The sequence below is a fragment of the Salvelinus namaycush genome, chromosome 29 (assembly GCF_016432855.1).
Source record: "Salvelinus namaycush isolate Seneca chromosome 29, SaNama_1.0, whole genome shotgun sequence".
In the NCBI taxonomy this organism is placed as follows: Eukaryota; Metazoa; Chordata; class Actinopteri; order Salmoniformes; family Salmonidae; genus Salvelinus; species Salvelinus namaycush.
In genome coordinates, this window is record NC_052335.1 from 22,690,360 (window position 1) to 22,711,575 (window position 21,216).

Genomic DNA, 21,216 nt, shown 5'->3' on the forward strand with positions numbered 1-21,216 from the left:
TACTAGGCTATTCAAAATCAAATTCACTAACTGTAGGCTAACTGTAAGCTACACTGCACAATCAATAAACCAACAGCATCGCCTAGGGTTATACATTCTCTCCCAGACTCATGGATGTACATTTTGGAGCGTAGCATAAGGTAACTAGTCCATCGAGTATGCATAATAATGCCGTCCACAATTACTCTAATTTGTTTAATTTCGGAGTATAGGCTAGACCAATTATGTACCAACGACATTTTAAATCAGTTTTATATTGTGTTTTTCTGCCATGCCTAATATGTGGTAGGCTACGTATTGTCAGGCTTGGGCTCATAAAACTATTGCATATACATAAGATCTAATATGCAAATGTATTGTTTTGAATTAAAGTGCTGTCCATTTTGTTGTTAGGCTTTGAAACAACATCCACAAGAACCATATTTTACAGTGTTTCAACCTGCTGTTGAACTTCTTTCTTCAAATTGATCATCACAGTGAGGTGAGTTTTAAACGTACTATAGGCCTACAGTTGACGATATGTGTTCGATGTGATTTCCGATGGCATTTGCATTGATGTCAGAGTGGTTAGAGGGACAATGTAGCTTTTTACACCACCTCTAGATCAAAGAATTTCAAAAGGAGCCCTGAGTACCAGGTCATTAAGACTTGATATTTGTTAGCAAGTTGTACACTATCTAAGCATGTCCAGAGTGCATAAAATGAGAATACCATGACTCAACGGTCACGTAGAATTTTACTGCGGTCATGACTCATGGCTGCCAATGTGGCGGGAATATGGTCACTGCAACAGCATACCACTGATTTCAATGCCTGGCACTTTTATAATAGGGCAAAATCGTCCCCGACTGCAGTTCCTAGGGCTTCCACTAGATGTCAACAGTCTTTAGAAAGAGTTTCAGGCTGGTTTTTGGAAAAATGAGGGAGAAGTTGTCATTTTTCTAAGTGGCTCCCATTTTGGCTGTAGTGTTTCCAAGCGCATGGCCCGAGAGAGCGCGTTCTTTTTGTTTATCTCCGGGTAAAGACAATAACAATTCTCCATCTTAAATTGTATTGTTTATTTGCGTATTAGGGTACCTAAGGATTGATTATAAACGTTGATTGACTTGTTTGGATAAGTTTATTGGTAACGTTTGGGATTCATTTTGTATGCATTTTGACGGAGGGAAACCGAGTGGATTATTGACTGAAGCGCACCAGCTAAACTGAGTTTTTATGGATATAAAGAAGGAATTTATCGAACAAAATGACCATTTGTAATGTAACTGAGACCTTTTGGAATGCCAATAGAAGAAGATCTTCAAAGGTAAGGCATATATTATATCGCTATTTCTGACTTTCGTGTCGCAACTCCCTGGTTGAAAATGATTTGTTATGTGTGCTCAGATAATCGCATGGTTTGCTTTCACCGTAAAGCCTTTTTGAAATCTGACACCTTGGCTGGATTAACAACAAGTTAAGCTTTATTTTGATGTATTGCACTTGTGATTTCATGAAAGTTTAATATTTATAGTAATTTAATTTGAATTTGGCGCTCTGCCATTTCACCGGATGTTGGCCAGGTGGGTCGCTAGCAAAACGCCTGCGCCAGAAAGGTTAAACAGTTTAAAATCACATTACATAATTTCAAAAATAGTTTCATCTTTACTCATTCATTTTATACAACAATTAGATGCAAGCCTCACAACTGAGACTCTTGTATAAACAGAGTTATGGTAATGTGGCTGTAATGTCTCTCATGAGTTTTACAAACATTAAACGAAATGGACCGTTCGTAGCTGGATTCTCCCCCGACCGTGTACACATTCTCCAAAACATGGTCATTGTTCAGTTCTCAAGTTCTATGATGGAGAAGAGGTTCCGTTGTTCTCCTGTGAAACCTCTCTATACTGCCTGGCCATGAGGAGAGAGACTCCTCTAGGAATTTAGGACATGCGATAATGGAGCCTGGGTGTAGGGGGAAGAGAGACGTGGTGAGAGAGGGGGATAGTGCTCGCTATACCCAAAGAGGGCCACGTCATGACAGTTCATACTGCAAAAGCTTTGATTGGTTGGAGGTCGTCCTCCGGACGGGATCATAATTACCATGTAGGTCTATGGGAGGGGGTGAGGCCTACGAGCCTCCTAGGTTTTGTATTGAAGTCAATGTAACCAGAGGCGGACAGAAGCTAGCTGTCTGGCTACACCATGGTGCTACCCCAGAGAGTGCTGTTGATGTTACTGTAGACCTTCATTGCAAAACAGTGTGTTTTAATGAAGGAAACTCCACAGACATTGATCTGGCGTCATGGGACAGCCCTTTCCTACTGTTCTGGATATAACCCCCACCTTGGGAATTTCCCAGGAGACCAAGCTTACCTTGATTACCGAGAGGGCTAAGGTTTGAGTAGAGACCATAAACCTGAGTATAAGCTAAGGTTGTAATGGTTGTTGAAACTCTGAGACTATCGATACCGACAGAATAAGAGCAAATCTTCGATACTAATTACTAGTCTGCAGCTAGGAATTGTGTACCATTGAATGCGAAGGCCGACAACCGCCAAAACATCTATTCTATAAGAACATTTCTGAATGGGACTCTGAAGTATCCATTCTAACCACGAAAGACGAGCAGATGAACTTCCAACAGAAAGAAGGACGATTCCAACAGAGATCACGACAACACACTGAGCGTAAATATATATATTGATTGCAAATGTTCCCGAATGAGTGAGCGTTCATGTGCAAAGGATTAGCATTTCAATTGTTATAATTATCAACTGTGTAGTATCTTTTGTCTTTCGTGCCCTTCTCAGTCACTTTGTCTACCAAGCCACCATACCGGTTTAGCCCACTAGGGCACATGCAATATAATTTCCTTGTAACCATATCTATTTGTTTGTTTGTTTGTGCATTTCTGTGATTATTTAGTTAGTTAAAAAATAAACACTATCATTGTCAACTCTCTCCTGACATGAACTGAATCCATGTTTCATGTGCCCTCTCATCCACTGGCAAATTGAATGTTTCCTCTTCAAGTACCCCTATCAATTTTATTTAATTACTGTATGTAGAGTCAATCACATACACAATCACATTATTACACATCAATGGTTTTACTTCTTGCTTGGACTAACTCTTTTTTTTAGCTCTTTTGCCTAACTGTGTAGTGTGTTATGTTATTGTTAATTGTCTTCCCAGTCAAATCCTGTCCTGCACTGAAGTCAAGCCTCTGAACAACTCAACTCATGCCTCATACCTTCATTCAATTACTGCTGTGATCCCTTCCCAACACTGTGTAAGTAGCCCTCTCATTCCCATTCCCCCTAATATTGTACAATACATGCCTTTATTAACTGCTTTAGGTTAAAATAATTTGTCTTTGACAATTTTTGAAACACACTTTGTCGTCTCCGTGCGTTCCACGCCTATACCGTGGGTCTCCCATCCTCCACCATTTTTCAAGTCACCAGCCTCCACTGAGACTAAGGTGAAATAACTGAACTTTTAAATACGAGTCACATTATTACGTAAGGTAGACTGAATTATTAATTATCACAGCGTAAAGGGCAAGTCTTGATTATGAAGATCCAAATGCCATGCTAAGGTCTTATTTGTTGATTTTGCCTCAGCTTTTATTAATACAATCCAGCCCTCCAACTTGGCTCAGAGACTGATATACACTTTCTCATTAGATGGAGGCCTGGTGCTGTGGATCCTTGATTTCCTTAGCAAAGGGAGACAGCAGGTCAAGATGGGATAGTAGATGTTGGACAAGTGCACCACTAGCCATGGGATCTCCTCAAGACTGTGTACTTTCTCCTCTGTTGTACATCTTGTACACTAATGTCTGTAAAACCTCCTACCCTGGTAAACCCCTGGTAACGTTTGCAGACGACACAGCACTGGTCATCCTTCAGGGTGATGAAGAGGAGCACGGGCCAGTCTTGGAGGACTTTTTGACGTGGTGTGACAACTCTCACTTAGTGCTCAATTTAAAAAAGATCAAAGAGATGCTCATCGACTTTAGGAAAAAACTTCCCCACAGAATGTTGTCAAGGGGCAAGACATAAAGGTAGTGGAGGAGCAAGGGTGCAACTTTCACTGTTGAGCACCTTCAATTCTGACATTGCATTTTTGGCCCCCTTAGTTTTATTTTTGGAATCTGATACAAAACGAGGCAACGGTGTGCTTTAGGACCATACGGACGCCTCCGAGCGGTCGGTTAGGCTGTTTGGAGTGTTTATCCGACTGAAAAAATAAAAATAATAATAATAATAATTATGTCCCTCCCACTTCTAAAACCAAAGTTGCGTTGAGTATAAATATCTGGGTGTTGTACTTGACCATAGGCTACAATGGGGAAAGTGTACTAAGAAAGGACAGCAAAAACTATTTTAATGTTGATCGTTGTCACTGTTTTATCATCTGCTGGTACGGAAATGCTCATGTCTCTCTGAGAAATATGTTAAGATTTTTTTTTAGCTCTGCCAGTAGGGTGCTAGGGGTCAAGCAGATGGGGCTGGAGGTAATTTATGATATTAGAGCCTTCACAAAAGCCCACAAGGTACTGATGGACCCCAGACATCCTCTTTACCAGGAATTTGAGCTTCTCTCCTCGGGGCGACGTTATAGCGTACAAGGGCACCAAACAATAGGGCCAAACTATCCTTTGTCCCAGTGGCAGTAAGGCTACTGAATGTTTAAAACCACAAATAGGACCAGCGGGCTGGCCTACAGCTAACATTGTAGTTGACAGAGTGTTTTGTTGTTTATAGTGTATGTAGTGTACAGATGATCATTGATCGCTCATGAACATAACTTTTTCTACCAGTATTTACTGTCTGTATATGTTCTTTGTCTATCTTCCATTATGTGTTGTTATGTATGCACAGAGCCACAACAAATTTCCCCATTGGGATAATAAAGTCATTGTCTATTATCACATCGATTGAAGGGTCTTGTGGGGGCTGGATATTTCCAAGAATCCTCTATCACCTCTCTAGAATGTAGATTACAGTATGGCTGTGTTAACACAGGCAGCCCAATTCTAATCTTTTCTTCAACTAATTGGTCTTTTGACCAATTAGATCAGTAAAACATGTGATGTGAAAAGATCTGATGTGATTGGTCAAAATACCAATTAGTGGAAAAAAGATCCGAATTGGGCTGCCTGTGTAAACACAGCCTAAGTGAATGGGTCACATTGTGCATTCAAGTGTTTGTTCAATGCCTCAATGATTTACAATTACATTTAGATGTACAGTCTAAAGAATGCTGTTCTACATTCACACCTAACTGCATGTACATTCGTGGCCAAAAGTTTTGAGAATGACACAAATATTAATTTCCACAAAGTTTGCTGCTTCAGTGTCTTTAGATATTTTTGTCAGATGTTACTATGGAATACTGAAGTATAATTACAAACATTTCATACGTGTCAACGGCTTTTATTGACAATTACATGAAGTTGATGCAAAGAGTCAATATTTGCAGTGTTGACCCTTCTTTTTCAAGACCTCTGCAATCCACCCTGGCAAGCTGTCAATTCACTTCTGGGCCACATCCTGACTGATGGCATCCCATTCTTGCATAATCAATGCTTGGAGTTTGTCAGAATTTGTGGGGTTTTGTTTGTCCACCCGCCTCTTGAGGATTGACCACACGTTCTCAATGGGATTAAGGTCTGGGGAGTTTCCTGGCCATGGACCCAAAATATTGATATTTTGTTCCCCGAGCCACTTAGTTATCACCTTTGCCTTATCGCAAGGTGTTCCATCATGCTGGAAAAGGCATTGTTCGTCACCAAACTGTTCCTGGATGTTTGGGAGAAGTTGCTCTTGGAGGATGTGTTGGTACTATTCTTTATTCATGGCTGTGTTCTTAGGCAAAATTGTGAGTGAGCCCACTCCCTTGGCTGAGAAGCAACCCCACACATGAATGGTCTCAGGATGCTTTACTGTTGGCATAACAGGACTAATGGTAGCGCTCACCTTGTCTTCTCCAGACAAGCTTTTTTTACAGATGCCCCAAACAATCGGAAAGGGAATTCATCAGAGAAAATGACTTTACCCCAGTCCTCAGCAGTCCAATCCCTGTACCTTTTGCAGAATATCAGTCTGTCCCTGATGTTTTTCCTGGAGAGAAGTGGCTTCTTTGCTGCCCTTCTTGACACCAGGCCATCCTCCAGAAGTCTTCGCCTCACTGTGCGTGCAGATGCACTCACACCTGCCTGCTGCCATTCCTGAGCAAGCTCTGTGCTGGTGGTGCCCCGATCCCGCAGCTCAATCAACTTTAGGAGATGGTCCTGGCGCTTGCTGGACTTTCTTGGGCACCCTGAAGCATTCTTCACAACAATTGAACCGCTCTCCTTGAATTTCTTGATGATCCGATAAATGGTTGATTGAGGTGCAATCTTACTGGCAGCAATATCCTTGCCTGTGAAGCCCTTTTTGTGCAAAGCAATGATGATGGCACGTGTTTCCTTGCAGGTAACCATGGTTGACAGAGGAACAACAATGATTCCAAGCACCACCCTCCTTTTGAAGCTTCCAGTCTGTTATTCGAGCTCAATCAGCATGACAGAGTGATCTCCAGCCTTGTCCTCGTCAACACTCACACCTGTGTTAATGAGAGAATCACTGACACGATGTCAGCTGGTCCTTTTGTGGCAGGGCTGAAATGCAGTGGAAATGTTTTTTTTGTGATTCAGTTCATTTGCATGGCAAATAGGAACTTTGCAATTAATTGCAATTAATCTGATCACTCTTAATAACATTCTGGAGTATATGCAAATTGCCATCATACAAACTGAGGAAGAAGACTTTGTGAAAATTTATATTTGTGTCATTCTCAAAACTTTTGGCCACGACTGTATATGTACAGGTCAGTTGAGGCTGATGAGGGGAGGACGGTTCATAATAATGGCAGGAACGGCAGGAACGGCCTGAATGGCAGGATACCATTCAACCTATTCCGCTCCAGCCGTTACCATGAGCCCGTCCTCCCCAATTAAGGTACCACTAACCTCCTGTGGTACAGGTAACTGCCAAAATAAAGAATACAAATTATATTGAAAGCAGCTGCTTCGACACAGGTATGGTTCCTGAGTTAATTAAGCAATTAGCATCCCATCATGATAAGGGTCATGTATAAAAATGCTGGGCAGGGCATTATTTTGGTTACCATGGCTATGCCCCCATAGGATGACAATGCCCCCATCCACAGGGCACGAGTGGTCCCTCAGTGTTTTGATTATGTAACCCATATGCCATTGCCGTCTCAGTCACCAGAGCTCAACCCAATAGATCTCTTATGGGAGATTCTGTAGCGGCGCCTGAAACAGCATTTTACACCACCATCAATAAAACAACAAATTATGCTTCAGGATATCTACTTCCCCAGAGACGGATGAACTCGTGTATACCATTTTTATGTCTCTGCGTGAAGTTTGAAGGAAGTTTCTAACTAGCGCAGATACCTATAGACTTTACATCAAATCAAATGTTATTGGTCACATACACGTGTTTAAGCAGATGTTATTGTGGGTGTAGCAAAATGCTTGTTTCTAGCTCTAACAATGCAGTAATATCTAACAAGTAATATCTAACAATTTCACAACAATACACACAATACACACAAATCTAGTAAAGGAATGGAATTAAGAATATATCAATATTTGGACGAGCAATGTCAGAGCGGCATAGACTAAGATACTGCACAGTAGAACAGAATACAGTATATATATTATTAGATGAGTGTCACGATCGTTGTTGTAAGAATCGGGCCAAAATGCAGCGTGGTTTGGGTTCATCATCTTTATTACGTGAACCGGCAAAAAACAATAAAGAACAAAACGAACGTGAAGCTATGCAGTGCTCAAGGCAACTATACACAAACAAGATCCCACAAAAACCCAGTGGGAAAAGGCTGCCTAAATATGATCCCCAATCAGAGACAACGATAGACAGCTGCCTCTGATTGGGAACCATACCAGGCCAACATAGAAATAACAAAACTAGAGTACCCACCCTAGTCACACCCCGACCTACCCCAATTTGAGAATAAAAGGCTCTCTAAGGTCAGGGCGTGACAATGAGTAATGCAAAATATGTAAACATTATTAAAGTGACTAGTGCTCCAATTATTATTAAGTGTCCAGTGATTTCAAGTCTATGTATATAGGGCAGCAGCCTCTAATGTGCTAGTGATGGCCATTTAACAGTCTGATGGCCTTGAGATAGAGTGTAGAGTGTAGAGCTGTCACAACGTGTCCTGGAAAGATGACAACCTTCGCACGGCAAGTGCGGGGACCTGGTACAGGACGTACCGGGCTGTGGAGGCGCACTGGAGACACAGTGCGTAGAACCGGCACACATTGTACAGGAACGATAACATGCTCCTCAAGGCGAGTGCGGAGAGCTGGCACAGGACGTACTGGGCTGTGGAGGCGCACTGGAGACCTGGTGCGTGGAGCTGGCACAGATGGTACCGGACAGATGACACGCTCCTCAGGACGAATACGGGGAGCTGACACAGATGGCATCGGACGGCTAACACGCTCCTCAGGGCGACTGTCTTGCCTTTCCAGCCAAACCAACAGCTCTTCCGCTTCACTCTCTTCACATTTCGCCAACCACTCCTCGAAGGTCTCTATCTCACCCCTCCGTTTACTCTCTCTCAATCTATCCAACGCTTCCTCCATGGTCTCTGACTCACCCCTCAGCGTCGCCGACCACCCCGTGTGCCCCCCCAAAAATCTTTTTGAGGCTGCTTCTTGGGCCTACGTCGTGGCCGCGAACCCCGGCGTCATCGCTGTCCCTCCTTCGCTGCTTCCGCCTGCTTCCCCGGCAGGCTTTCGTGTCTTGCCAAGACTTCCTCCCAAGTCCAGGATATTCTCTCATCGACCTCCTCCAAAGACCAGGATGCCATCTCCTCCCGGGCACGCTGCTTGGTCCAGTTGTGGTGGGATCTTCTGTCACGAACGTTGTTGTAAGAATCGGACCAAAATGCAGCGTGGTTTGGGTTCATCATCTTTATTACGTGAACCGGCAAAAAACAATAAAGAACAAAACGAACGTGAAGCTATGCAGTGCTCAAGGCAACTATACACAAACAAGATCCCACAAAAACCCAGTGGGAAAAGGCTGCCTAAATATGATCCCCAATCAGAGACAACGATAGACAGCTGCCTCTGATTGGGAACCATACCAGGCCAACATAGAAATAACAAAACTAGAGTACCCACCCTAGTCACACCCCGACCTAACCCAATTTGAGAATAAAAGGCTCTCTAAGGTCAGGGCGTGACAATGAGTAATGCAAAATATGTAAACATTATTAAAGTGACTAGTGCTCCAATTATTATTAAGTGTCCAGTGATTTCAAGTCTATGTATATAGGGCAGCAGCCTGTAATGTGCTAGTGATGGCCATTTAACAGTCTGATGGCCTTGAGATAGAAGCTGTTTTTCAGTCTCTTCGGTCCAAGCTTTGATGCACCTGTACTGACATTGCCTTCTGGATGATAACGGGGTGAACAGGCAGTGGCTCAGGTGGTTGTTGTCCTTGATTATATTTTTGGCCTTCCTGTAACATCAGATGCTGTAGGTGTCCTGGAGGGCAGGTAGTTTGCCCCCGGTGATGCGTTCGGCAGACCGCACCACCCTCTGGAGAGCCCTGCTGTTGTGGGCGGTGCATTTGCCATACCAGGCGGTGATACAGCTCAACTGTCGTGTCGTGACTGTCATGTCGTCTGCAATCGTGATGATTGAGTTGGAAGTGTACGTGGCCAGGCAGTCATGGGTGAACAGGGAGTACAGGAGGGGACTGAGCACACACCCTTGTGTGGCCCCAGTGTTGAGTATCAGCGAAGTGGAGGTGTTGTTTCCTACCTTCACCACCTGGGGGCGGCTCAGTTGCACAGGTTAGGGTTCAGACCCAGGGCCTCAAGCTTAGTGATGAGCTTGGAGTGTACTATGGTGTTGAAGGCTGAGCTATAGTCAATGAACAGCATTCTTACATAGGCATTCCTCTTGTCCAGACAGGATAGGGCAGTGTGCAGTGCGATCGAGATTGCATTGTCTGTGGATTTTTTGGGGCGGTAAGCAAATTGAAGTGGGTCTAGGGTGTCAGGTAAGGTAATGGTGATATGATCCTTGACTAGTTTCTCAAAGCACTTCATGATGACAGAAGTGAGTGCTATGGGGCGATAGTCATTTAGTTCAGTTACCTTTGCTTTCTTGGGTGCAGGAACAATGGTGGCCATCTTGAAGCATGTGGGGACAGAAGACTAGGATAGGGAGAGATTGAATATATCCGTAAGCACTCCAGCCAGCTCGTCTGCGCATGCTCCGAGGACGCGGCTAGGTTGCTGTCTGGGCCGGCAGCCTTACGAGGGTTAACATGCTTAAATGTCTTACTCATGTCGGCTACGGAGAAGGAGAGTCCACAGTCCTAGGTAGCGGGCCGCGTCGGTGGCACTGTGTTCTCCTCAAAGTGGGCAAAGAAGGTGTATATCTTGTCTGGAAGCAAGACGGCGATGTCCGCGATGTCGCTGGTTTTCCCTTTGTAGTCCGTGATTGTCCGTAGACCCTGCCACATATGTTTTGTGTCTGAGCCATTGGATTTTGACTCCAATTTGTTTCTATACTGACATATTGCCTGTTTGATTGCCTCAAGGAGGGAATAACTACACTGTTTTTATTCGGCCATATTCCCAGTCACCTTGCCATGGTTAAATGCGATGGTTCGATCTTTCAGTTTTGCACGAATGCTGCCATCTATCCACAGTTTGCGCTAATGCTAGTTAGCATTGGCTCACGAAACTACCTCTACCTTCCTTCATACTGGACACAGAGACATAAAATGGTATCCACAAATTCATCTGACTATGGGGAAGAAGATAAAGGGCCTCATTGCCAAAATCCCAAAGTATCCTCTTAAGAGCTTTGGGCCACTAACCAAAAGGTCGCTGGTTCGAATCACCGAGCCAACTAGGTAAAAAATATGTCGATGTGACCTTGAGCAAAGACCTTAACCCTAACTGCTCCTGAAATTCTGCTAAATGATGTAAATGTGAAATGTAGATTCTGGAGTGGTTCCTGAGACAGCATTTTCCATCAACAAAACACCAAAAGATGGAATTTCTTGTTGAAGAATGGTGTTGCGTACCTCCGATAGGGTTCCAAACACAGAATCTATTCAAAGGCACATTGAAGCTGTTCTGGCGGCACGTGATGGCCCAACGTCTTATTAAAAACTTCTTGTCAATAGGGGGGCACTATTTTCACTTTGGAAAAAATCGTGCCCAAATTAAACGGCCTCGTACTCTATTCTAGATCATACAATATGCATATTATTATTACTATTGGATAGAAAACACTCTCAAGTTTCTAAAACTGTTTGAATTATATCTGTGAGTAAAACAGAACTCATTTGGCAGCAAACTTCCAGACAGGAAGTGAAAATTCTGAAAATGGGGCTCTGTTTCAGGACCTACCTATTCAATTGCCTTATATTTATCGATATGCATGCACTTCATACGCCTTCCACTAGATGTCAACAGGCAGTGGAAGGTGGAATGGGGTGTCTAGCTTGATCTGAGGTCGAACAAGAGCTTTTGGAGTGGCAGGTCAGGAATTTCCTTTCTCTACCAAGGCGCGAGGCTGAGCTCGACATTAGCTTCTGAAAAGCTTTCGGTTTACACGGCGAATATCTCCGGCTCTGATTTTATTTGATACATGTGATAATATAATCGTAAAGTAGGTTTTTTCAACCCAGTTTTATCAGTTTATTCAACGTTTATTGGGACTTTTGGAGTTTTCCATTCTTTGCGTCAAGAGAGGGTGGGAACGTTATCAACCTTGGCTAGCATTTTTGGCGCGAATTCGACAGAAGAAAAGGACATTCTAAAACCAAACAACGATTTATTCTGGACCAAGGACTCCTTGTACAAGATTCTGATGGAAGCTCAGCAAAAGAAAGAACAATTTATGATGTTATTTCGTATTTCTGTGGAAAATGTTGATTCCTATTTTCTGCCGTTTTGGCGAGCGCTGTCTCGCAATAACGCAAGCTGTTTGTTATGGTAAAGTTATTTTTAAAAATCTAACACGGCGGTTGCATTAAGAACCAGTGTATCTTTCATTTGCCATACAACAAGTATTTTTATGTAAAGTTTATGATGAGTTCTTTGGTCAGATTAGGTGAGTGTACAAAATATCTCTGGAGATTCTGGTGAATCGATGCTACGTATTCACAATGTATAATCAGGATTTGTAGCTCTAAATATGCACATTTTCGAACAAAACATAAGTGTATTGTATAACCTGATGTTATAAGACTGTCATCTGATGAAGTTATTCAAGGTTAGTGATTAATTTTATATCTTTTGCTGGTTTTTGCGATAGCTACCTTTTGCGGTGAATAAATGCATTTGTGTGTTTGGCTATTGTGGTAAGCTAATATAATTCTATATTGTGTTTTCGCTGTAAAACACTTAAAAAAATCGGAAATATTGGCTGGATTCACAAGATGTTTATCTTTCATTTGCTGTACACCATGTATTTTTCATAAATGTTTTATGATGAGTATTTAGGTATTTCACGTTGCTCTCTGTAATTATTCTGGCTGCTTCGGTGCTATTTGTGATGGTAGCTGCAATGTAAAACTATGATTTATACCTCAAATATGCACATTTTTCGAACAAAACATAAATGTATTGTATAACATGTTATAAGACTGTCATCTGATGAAGTTGTTTCTTGGTTAGTGACTAATTATATCTCTATTTTGTTGGTTTTGTGAAAGCTACCTATGCGGTAGAAACATGGTGAAAATATGCGGTTGAGTCTTTGGCTATTGTGGTTAGCTAATAGAAATACATATTGTGTTTTCGCTGTAAAACATTTTAAAAATCGGAAATGATGGCTGGATTCACAAGATGTTTATCTTTCATTTGCTGTATTGGACTTGTGATTTCATGAAAATTATATTATATGATATCCCTGTCCCGTTAAGCTAGGCTATGCTAGTCAGCTTTTTTGATGAGGAGGATCCCGGATCCGGGAGAGAGAAGTGGTAGAGGTTTCAAGACACTTTATGTTGCCGTTTCTTTTATTTTGGCAGTTACCTATACATATTGTACATAATAATGAATATACATTCATACAGTAGCCTTATAGCTAGCTCATATATGTATATAGGACTAGCTCATTTCAAATATATGTTATTATGTACTGGGAGTCTCTATGGGGGTGCCACAGGGTTCTCGGGCCGACTCTTTTCTCTGTATACATCAATGATGTCGCTCTTGCTGCTGGTGATTCTCTGATCCACCTCTACACAAACGACACCATTCTGTATACTTCTGGCCCTTCTTTGGACATTGTGTTAACAAACCTCCAGACGAGCTTCAATGCCATACAACTCTCCTTCCGTGGCCTTCAACTGCTCTTAAAAGCAAGTAAATGTAATGTTCGTCGTCGGGAGAAGGAGAGGAGGACCAAGGTGCAGCGTCGTAAGTGTTCATTATTTTAATTAAACAACTGAACACTGAACAAACAACAAAAACGACAAAGAACAGTCCTGTAAGGTGACGAAAAACACTAAACAGAAAATAATCCCCCACAACTCAAAGTGGGAAAACAGGCTACCTAAATATGGTTCTCAATCAGAGACAACGATAGACAGCTGCCTCTGATTGAGAACCACACACGGCCAAACACAAAGAAATAGACAACATAGACATACAAACATAGAATGCCCACCCACATCACACCCTGACCAAACAAAAAATAGAAACATACAAAGAAATCTATGGTCAGGGCGTGACAGTAAAACTAAATGCATGCTCCTCAACCGATCGCTGCCCGCACCTGCCCGCCTGTCTAGCATCACTACTCTGGACGGTTCTGACTGAGAATATGTGTACAACTACAAATACCTAGGTGTCTGGTTAGACTGTAAACTCTCCTTCCAGACTCACATTAAGCATCTCCAATCCAAAATGAAATGTAGAATCGGCTTGCTATTTCGCAACAAAGCATCCTTCACTCATGCTGCCAAACATACCCTCGTAAAACTGACCATCCTACCGATCCTTGACTTTGGTGATGTCATTTACAATATTTTGACAGTTTTGGAAACTTTGGAGTATTTTCTATCCTAATCTGTAAATTATATGCATATTCTACTATCTGGACCTGAGAAATAGTCCGTTTACCTTGGGAACGTTATTTAAAAAAAATTTTTTATCTGACCCATAGCGTCAAGAGGTGTTAAATAGAAATAAATACATGTACAGTCTATCACATATGGCTATTCAGTAACAGGCGCAGGTAAAACCTAGTCTTGCTAACACCGGCCTCTCTACGTCCTTGACTTGAGACACAGCTCTCTGTAAAATCAGGTTTGGCAAAATCAGGTCAGAAAGCAAGTCTATGGATATCTGCTAGCACAATCCCCAGCTGCTTCAAGATGTCCACTATCATCCCAGTGCCCAAGTAAGGGAAAGTAACTGAACTGAATGACTACCGACCCGTAGCACTCACCTCCGTCATCATGAAGTGCTTCGAGAAGCTAGTCAAAGATCACATCACCTCCTCCCTCCCTGACACACTCGACCCTCTCAAATTCACCTACCGCCCTGACAGATCCACTGATGACACAATTGCCATTGTACACTGCACACTGCCCTCAGCCATCTGGACAAAAGGAATGCACATGTGAGGATGCTGTTCATCGACTACAGCTCAGCCTTCAATACCATAGTGCCCTCTAAGCTCAACACAAAGCTCACGGCCCTGAGTCTGAACTCACGGCCCTGGGCCCTGGACTTCCTGTGCAAGGATGACATGGGTCCCATTATGCCTGTCGAAAACCAAACACTGCATTCCACAGTAAGAACCTCATACCAATGGTCAAGCATGTTGGATGTCGTGTGATGTTTTGGGATGCTTTGCTGCCTCAGGACCTGGACGACTTTAATAGAAGGAACCATGAATTCTGCTCTGTATCAGAGAATTCTACAGGAGAATGTCAGGCCATCCGTCAGTGAGCTGAAGCTGAAGTGCTACTGGGTCATGCAGCAAGACAATGATCCAAAACACACAATCAAGTCTACATAAAAATGGTTAAAAAGCAACACATTTCAAGTTTTAGAATGGCCTAGTCAAAGTCAGGATCTAATCCCAATTGAGATGTTGTGGCAAGACTTGAAAGAGCAGTTCCTGCTTGAAAACCCACAAATGTCACTGAGTTAAAGCAGTTCTGCGTTGTGACGCTGGCACCCTGCAGACAGACGAGAGGAGGAGGGGAGGAGATGGGTTGGATATTATCAGATTTAAAAAGGAACAGTCTAAGTTCAGCCCCAGCCAAGTCCTCTCAGATAAAGCTAAAGGTACAGTACAACCATGTCCTCTTCTGTCCTATTCCTGTGTTGTACTACTGTCTACTATCCTCAACTCATACATAGTATGCAAATCCAACAGCTTGCAGATTGCTAGACATAGGAACACATTTGCATTGTATAACTGGCTCATTATTTACTTGAAAAAGTCCTAGTGATCTGCAGAGAAAACGCAAGCACAGATGGTTTCCTATAGGACTGGTTAGCGGGGACATCACAGATGGTTTCCTGTAGGACTGGTTGGAGGGGACATCACAGATGGTTTCCTGTAGGACTGGTTGGAGGGGACATCACAGATGGTTTCCTGTAGGACTGGTTGGAGGGGACATCACAGATGGTTTCCTATAGGACTGGTTGGAGGGGACATCACAGATGGTTTCCTATAGGACTGGTTGGAGGGGACCTCACAGATGGTTTCCTGTAGGACTGGTTGGAGGGGACATCACAGATGGTTTCCTGTAGGACTGGTTGGAGGGGACATCACAGATGGTTTCCTGTAGGACTGGTTGGAGGGGACATCACAGATGGTTTCCTGTAGGACTGGTTGGAGGGGACATCACAGATGGTTTCCTATAGGACTGGTTGGAGGGGACCTCACAGATGGTTTCCTGTAGGACTGGTTGGAGGGGACAGCACAGATGGTTTCCTATAGGACTGGTTGGAGGGGACAGCACAGATGGTTTCCTATAGGACTGGTTGGAGGGGACAGCACAGATGGTTTCCTATAGGACTGGTTGGAGGGGACAGCACAGATGGTTTCCTATAGGACTGGTTGGAGGGGACATCACAGATGGTTTCCTATAGGACTGGTTGGAGGGGACATCACAGATGGTTTCCTATAGGACTGGTTGAAGGGGACATCACAGATGGTTTCCTATAGGACTGGTTGGAGGGGACATCACAGATGGTTTCCTATAGGACTGGTTGGAGGGGACATCACAGATGGTTTCCAATAGGACTGGTTGGCGGGGACATCAGATGGTTTATTATAGGACTGGTTGGCGTGGACATCAAAGATGGTTTCCTATAGGACTGGTTGGTGGGGACATCAGCTGGTTTCCTATAGGACTGGTTTGCGGGGACATCACAGATAGTTTCCTATAGGACTGGTTGGAGGAGACAGCTGCTTTTTTCCTTTCCTTCTTTCTCCTCATTCTGACAGCATGGAGTCCAGATGGGATCTAGGATGGGTCAAGTTTTTAATTGTGGCTGTCAGAGAGAGAGAGAGAGAGAGAGAGAGAGAACGGGTCAGGTTGATGGTTTCATCACACACTGAAATCAACATCAAGATCACACTGTGCGTCAGCCACATTATGTCGCAGCGATCTGTGACAATGATCATCAACTTGTTTTTAATGAAACACTACGAGCAGTTTCCCTGTCACCATTATAGTGTCGGCAATTTGCACCAACTGCGGCCCTGTTTCTGCATTCCTAATGTTGATTACTCCATCTCCGCCCCATGCCTCACCACCACCACTTGAATCAGTTAGGACTGCCAGACTATTTCAGAGAAAATGTACTTCTTCTCACCAACCTCGATAGATTTCATTCAAATGGAAGTAGTGTTTTTTGCTGCAGAGCTTTTAACCATGCAGATGATGGCAGCCATTCCATTCTCTTGAAGAATTCCTTTAGGCATTAGGCCTAACTGCATGTTTAGCTTTTGAGCTCTACCTTGTCTCTAGTTTTCATATACTATCAATAACTATCAATACCTCTATATTTTCTCTATATGAATCATCTTATTGTATTGCATGTGTATATGTCACGTTTTGACCTTAGTTCCTTTTTTATGTCTTTATTTTGGTTTGGTCGGGGCGTGAGTTGGGGTGGGCATTCTATGTTCTATATTCTATGTTTTGTTCTATGTGTTGTATTTCTGTGTTTGGCCTAGTATGGTTCCCAATCAGAAGCAGCTGTCAATCGTTGTCTCTGATTGAGAACCATACTTAGGTAGCCTGTTCCCACCTGTGTTTGTGGGTAGTTGTTTCCTGTTTTTGTGTTTGTTTCACCATTCAGGACTGTTTCGATTTTTGTTGTCATTCACTTTGTTATTTTTTGTCTTTTTCCCGTGTTCAGTTAATAAATGTAACATGGACACTTACCACGCTGCATTTTGGTCCGATCCTTCATATTCCTCATTGGAAGAAGAAGAGAATCGTTACAGTATATCGAGTTATATATCAATAACCCATTTGGCTATAAGCTGTAATGTATTTTTAATTAACTTGGCATTATAGTGAAATGGGATATTTTGGTAAACGGAGACTAATTAGTTATCTTCAGACATAATCAACAGAGCAGACTGCACTGCAGAGAACGGAGAGGCAGATGAATGATAAACTGTTATGGGCCAGGCATTGAAGTTTGTGATTCAACACAGGTTGTTTATGTGGATTTACACAGACAGTCACCACCTGCACATCTCAGTCTTCTCTCTCTCTCCATCCTAATTTATCTTCTCAAAGCCAAACATTCTCAAACACACTGGTACATCTGGCATACAGGCTGTCTGGCAGGCGGGCAGCGCTCCATAACATAAAGCAACACCCCGCTCTTCACAGGAGACTCAGACAGTCAGGCAGGAACAGGGGTTTTAATGCACTGCAGGCTCTGATACTCATGTACCTCTTATACTCACGTTGGCAGGTGTCGCAGGTGGTTCCCCCGTAGAACCCCTACACCTCAGACAGGAGCCGGTGATGGGGTCGCAGCTCCGCGGTGAGGCCAGGTTCAGGTTACCGTTACACTGGCAGGGCTGGCACAAGTCCCCCTTAACCACCGGCTGACCAAAGTAGCCATTGGTGTATCTACAGTGACCAGAGAGGGAGCGGGAAATCAAGACTGGTGGCTAGGACCCTGAGTGTTTCCTTACCATACTGTATGAGATGACCAGGAGAACATCTGGGCCCTAGTTCTAGGTAAGGAGGGAACAGGGTGAGGTTTTTGTTTCTGACCAGGAATAACTGCAGACCGTTGTTATAGTATAGCTCATTCATGACTAATTTGAGCAGGAAGGAGTGACTGCACTGTACAGTATTGGACTGAATGATCACTGCTCAGCTGGGGAGAATGTGTTTCCCATAAGTAGAGTTAAAGTATAATGACGGAAATCAACATATGACCACCATGCCTCTGCTCCTTTTCAAGTCTGTAGTGAAACTGGATAATGAGCAACCACATCAAGCATGCACAGCTTTATATGACTGCCGCTCAGTGTTTCACTTAGATGGCTTCAGTCATGAAACAGTAGGCAGTTTCATTGGCAGTCAAAACAGAGAAACAATCTGAAAAGGCAAACGTGTGAAGCCACAGACAATATCAATATTCCCCCTACCAACTCTTATCTGCACTGTCCTGCTTTTCCCGCCATATACTGTATCTCCTCAGAAGTCAGTCATGTTCTGTACTGATAAAGATATACATTCCATCTATTGCCTCCTTGTTAAATGGTTTCTACAACTCTTATCTCCACACCGCCATTCTATCTGCATGATACCAAATGGGAAAAGTAATCATTCAATATCATGCGCAGCGGATTCCTTTAGTCGCGGAAGACTTATTAATTTAATATGTTATTGCTTCCGAATGTCTTATGTGAGAAGGAGCCATTGGCGTGGAACAGTGAGTACGTGTCTGTAATTTCATTTGAACCATCATGCGGGTGTCTTGGGGAGTAGACAGCACTAACGCAGATATCATGGCCAAACATGGGTCCGGACTAAATGGGATACCAGGCACTTTTAGTGTCCTGCTGACTGGGCAATGGACTGCTGTAAACTATACAGCACTACCAGTTGAATATGAAGACATCTAGGTCAAAGCTAGGATAACTCTGTTCTCTGTATGGGGAAGCACACACTTAAAAGGAAACCTGTCCTCATACAGAGTGAGTCCTGATCAACATATTTCATGCATCCTAGTCTGGGTGCCGAGATTCTATGCATGCAAAATGTACACTACACATATAAACGCCCCTTTTTCAGGACCCTGTCTTTCAAAGATAATTCGTGAAAATCCAAATAACTTCACAGATCTTCATTGTAAAGGGTTTAAACACTGTTTCCCATGCTTGTTCAATGAACCATAAACAATTAATGAACATGCACCTGTGGAACGGTCATTAAGACACTAACAGCTTACAGACGGTAGGCAATTAAGGTCACAGTTATGAAAACTTAGGACACTAAAGAGGCCTTTCTACTGACTCTGACAAACACCAAAAGAAAGATGCCCAGGGTCCCTGCTCATCTGCGTGAACGTGCCTTAGGCATGCTGCAAAGAAGCATGAGGACTGCAGATGTGGCCAGGGCAATAAATTGCAATGTCTGTACTGTGAGACGCCTAACACAGCGCTACAGGGAGACAGGACGGACAGCTGATCGTCCTCGCAGTGGCAGACCACGTGTAACAACACCTGCACAGGATCGGTACATCTGTACATCACACCTGCGGGACAGGTACAGGATGGCAACAACAACTGCCCGAGTTACACCAGGAACGCACAATCCCTCCAACAGTTCTGACTGTCCGCAATAAAAAATAAATAAAAAATAACATTTATTTAACCAGGTAGGCCAGTTGAGAACAAGTTCTCATTTACAACTGTGACCTGGCCAAGATAAAGCAAAGCAGTGCAACAAAACCAACAACACAGAGTTGGGATAAACAAACGTACAGTCAATAACACAATAGTAAAATCTGTATACAGTGTGTGCAAATGAAGTAAGGAGGTAAGGCAATAAATAGGCCAATAGTGGTGAAGTAAGTACAATTTAGCAATTTACACTAGAGTGATATATGTGCAGATGAGGATGTGCAAGTAGAAATACTGGTGTGCAAAAGAGCAGAAAAACAAAAACAAATATGGGGATGAAGTAGGTAGTTGGTTGGATGGGTTATTTACAGATGGGCTGTGTACAGCTGCAGCGATCGTTAAGCTGCTCTGACAGTTGACCCTTAAAGTGGAGATATAAGTCTCCAACTTCAGTGATTTTTGCAATAAGTTCCAGTCATTGGCAGCAGAGAACTGTAAGGAAAGGCGGCCAAAGGAGGTGTTGGCTTTGGGGATGACCAGTGACACATACCTGCTGGAGTGTGTGTTACGGGTGGGTGTTGCTATGGTGACCAGTGAGCTGAGATAAGGCGGAGCTATACCTAGCAAAGACTTATAGATGACCTGGAGCCAGTGGGTTTGGCGACAAATATGTAGCGAGGACCAGGTAACGAAAACATACAGGTCGCAGTGCTGGGTAGTATATGGGGCGTTGGTGACAAAACGGATGGCACTGTGATAGACTGCATCCAATTTGCTGAGTAGAGTGTTGGAGGCTAATTTGTAAATTACATCGCCGAAGTCAAGGATCGGTAGGATAGTCAGTTTTACGAGGGTAAGTTTGGCAGCATGAGAGAAGGAGGCTTTGTTTTTGCGAAATAGGAAGTCAGAATCGTCCAGAGTAGTGATGCTAGTGGGTGGGTGCGGGCAGCAATCGGTTGAAGAGCATGCATTTAGTTTTACTAGAATTAGAGAGCAGTTGGAGGCCACGGAAAGAGTGTTGTATGGCGTTGAAGCTCCTTTGGAGGTTTGTTAACACAGTGTTCAAAGAAGGGCCAGATGTATACAGAATGGTGTCGCCTGCGTAGAGGTGAATCAAAGAATCACCCGCAGCAAGAGTGACATCATTGATATATACAGAGAAAAGAGTAGGCCCGAGAATTGAACCCTGTAGCACCCCCATAGAGACTGCCAGAGATCCGGACAACAGGCCCTCCGATTGGACACACTGAACTCTATCTGAGAAGTAGTTAGTGAACCAGGCGAAGGGG

General features: G+C 43.3%; 1 pseudogene; it reads right to left on the reverse strand.

Moving 5' to 3' along the window:
* Positions 1–21,216, reverse strand: part of LOC120024008 — a 151,004-nt pseudogene that overhangs the window by 54,719 nt on the left and 75,069 nt on the right.